Source organism: Sebastes umbrosus, chromosome 11, assembly GCF_015220745.1.
Source record: "Sebastes umbrosus isolate fSebUmb1 chromosome 11, fSebUmb1.pri, whole genome shotgun sequence".
Classification (NCBI taxonomy): Eukaryota; Metazoa; Chordata; class Actinopteri; order Perciformes; family Sebastidae; genus Sebastes; species Sebastes umbrosus.
Genome location: NC_051279.1, coordinates 6,776,031 through 6,779,694, shown reverse-complemented (window position 1 = coordinate 6,779,694; position 3,664 = coordinate 6,776,031).

Genomic DNA, 3,664 nt, shown 5'->3' with positions numbered 1-3,664 from the left:
TCAAAGTTATCACCGCTTTTCAGATGTTTTACGTAATCAATCATTACATAAAAGTTTTGTTAAGAACTGTAGTATTTCTTGCAATTCTGAGGGTGATTTCCACTCTCAAACTTTATCACTTCTTTATTGGCAGGAAAGAGTTTTATGTCATAAATTTACATACTGGAAGTGAAAATACACCAAACAAATGTCCGTGTGTGTGTGTGTGTGTGTGTGAAAGACTAATAGATTATGGACTCTTGTCAATTTCCAGGTTAGAGAGAAGACTCCCAACCACAAAGCATTTAACCAAAGTGACACCTGAGGAAAAATCAATGGCTAATTTAAGACACCACTTTTTCATGTAGGTGAATTGTTTCTGCTCTTACAAGACTGGCAGTAATGAAAAAACAACAGCAGTAACACTCCCTTAAAGTTATTATTTCCTTCTGCAGAGTGTCACTATTGCTAAAAAAATCAATGACTAATTTAAGGAAGCATTGTTTAATTGGTTCCACTGATGGGAAAAATGAAAACGGATGTGTAAGTAATGAAAAAACACTACTTGCCTTAATTTGTCAGAGCAGGTTACAAGCCAACCCTATTACAGTCCCCACTCTTAGGTTTTTTTATTGATTGTCTGTAGAGCGGGGAATTGCCCTTAACTTAAAACACCTGATTGCTTCCCTGAGGATATTTAACAACATCTAATCCGACATGTACGAACCAGAAAACAGCAGCGAGGCTTTTAATATGATGAATGACACTTCTAATTTGGGTTTTCCCTCTGAAATGGCAATAATCTGCAGTAATAACCTGCCTGTTCACCAGTGAGAAAGTACCGTACACACATTATATTACTCTGAGTGCATTATGAAAAGCTGCCCATCACACAGAGGACTGTAACAAAACAACATCATCTAAGTTTAATTATCAGATGGAGCTTCTTTTGGAGTAAACTGTTCATATCTTCTGGATTTGTAAGGGGGTTATTTTAGGGGTTTACTTTCCACAATTTCAACTTAAATGTGGTGGCTATTTTACAGGGTGTTTAAAGTTAAATTAAGTACTTTTTTGGCTAATAAAATTGTTTCACCACCAGAGACCTTCATGAAATTAAAGAAAATATAATTTAACTGAATGACATATGAATAAAATCCAAATAATTAGAACATTTTACAGACTTTCTAGCAGTGGTGGAAAGTACATTTACTCAAGTACTGTACTGAGGGACTTTATTATACTACTGTACATTTCAGAGGAAAATATGAGCACTTTTTACTCCACTACATTTATTTAACAGCTACAGCTATTGATTACTTTGCAGATTTAGAATTTAAAAAGCTTTAGAAAGCATATAAAATACAATGAATTGTTATTAGGGCTGCAACAATTATTATTTTCATTGTCAATTAATGTGTTGATTATTTTCTCGATTAATTGTTTGGTCTATAAAATGTCAGAAAATAGTGAAAAATGTTGATCAAATGTTTCCCAAAGCCCACGTAGATGTCCTCAAATGTCTTGTTTTCTCAAAGACATTCAGTTTACTGTCATAGAGGAGTAAAGGAACCAGAAAATATTCACATTTAAGAAGCTGGAATCAGAGAATTTTGACTTAAAAAAATCCTAAAACTATTAATCGATTATCAAAGTGGAATCATAGTTGGCAATTAATTTATTAGTTTACAACTAATCGATGAATCGTTGCAGCTCTAATTGTTATACAGTAAGTTAAACCCCTTAACAGAGTATAAAACGTACAATTATCTCCACCAGAGCCAGCTACGGACAACGTTACTATGCTGCTTACATGTGAATGCATCAGTAATAATAATCCAAAAATATAATAATGTAACACAGAGGCCATTTTGCCTACAAAATTAAATACCTACATACTTTACTTTTACAGACTTTTCACATAGAATGGCGTATTTTTACATTCCTTTTACCTCCGTAAAGGATCTGAATATTGATCCACCCGTTCTTTCTAGTAGGTGTCTGGTCAGATCTTATAAAGGGGGAGTTAGGAGGGTCTACGTTGGGGAGGCTTCTAAAGCTGCTTCTAAAGTCCTGCATGGTCCCGGTGCGTGTGCGAGGCCTCCGAGGCTGCATGTGGTTTGACTTTTGCTGTTCAAATGAACTTCACGGTTACAGACCAGACACAAATGACTGCGGTTTATTCAAACTCACATCATTGAAATCTCATGCAAACTCCTCGGTGCTTTAAATATGTGGCGAGTTTTTCATGTCAGCGGTGAGTTTCTGATGCCGTGTTTTCCACCTGTATGTATGTATGTATGTATGTATGTAAGTATGTGAGGGAAGAGTCTTATGGTCAGGATTACTTGTCTTACACCTTTTGAAGGTGTTGTGTCACTGAGGCTGAAAATCACCATGCAAATCCTGTTATCTGGCCCCAGTTCAGGGAATCAGGGCCTCAGCCATCAACATATTTACCATTTATGGACATATGCTTTACATCCTGTGCCACCGGCCAAATCCTCCCCTCCTCCGCTGCACTACCAGCTAATATTCTGTGTATCTGAACTGCAGATTGTGGTCCTCCCCCACTGTACCAAACAGATGGCCGCTCGATCTTGAGTCATCACAAAGCCATTACGAGAGTGACTCGTCCTCAGCCGGGCCGCCTTGATTCGTGCCCGATGGCTCTCGCCAGTGTTTGCTCAGGCTCTTTAAGTCATCCTCGGGCTTCGTGACACACCGTGTTTGCTCAGGTTAAATGGCTCGCGTTGCCCCTGGAGCCCCCCTGATTGGCCGTGACACTGCGGTGTTTGACGAGCGAAATGACACCGAGCGGCCCCCGCCGCAGCAAATGTGTTTGGCTGTTTGAAACAAGTTGGCTTTTAATACAGTGTGTTTACACACCGAAAAGCCCTAAGTGTGTTTCTATCTGTGTTGCCAGGGTCTATCAGTGGCCGGACCAGTGAGCATAAATCATTCAGGGGTAATTCAGAGGAACAACAGAGGCTCTAAAAGGAAAAAGCAAGGAAATTATAAAGCCTCTATAATGGAAGCCCCTATTACAGCTGCTGGTCCGGTTTAACACCGCCTTATAAATGGTTTTATTATCTACGAGGCTCTATTTTGGCCAGCCAACCAGCACTAAGGCTACATCTGTCCAAAATCACTTAGCGGACTCTATCCTACTGTACACAATTCTGAGTTGTAATTATAAACTTCCCCGACACATTTTCTTCAGAAGTTCTCAAATCCAGACTCAAGTCAACATTTTTCTTTTTCATTTCTTTGTTTTTGTCCGTTTCACACCACAATGTGCCGAAGGACACACACATAACCGGGGTCATAATGTGTTTTCAGCAGTAGTCACTGCAGCGTGTGGATCAAAGGTCCTGGAGATGAGAAGCTGCTGACTGCAGCGTCGTCGTGGTCTAATTTAACAACACGGTTGCTGTAGTTTTTCGGGGGTTTCAGGCAACGCCACCGGTTCCCCACTCATTACACTTTTTACTCTCTTGTTGATCGTCTTCCTGCTCCGGAGCAGATGAAACACAAAAGCCAAACTCCCCCCCTCCTCCGCCCTCCCAACACAAAAGCCTGTGACAGTAATAAATAGCCTCTGTGATCCAGGTTTAGAAAGCTGTGAAATTGGATATTGAGATGCTCTCCGGAGCTGCGGGTCGGGAGTAGTTTCAGACTAGAC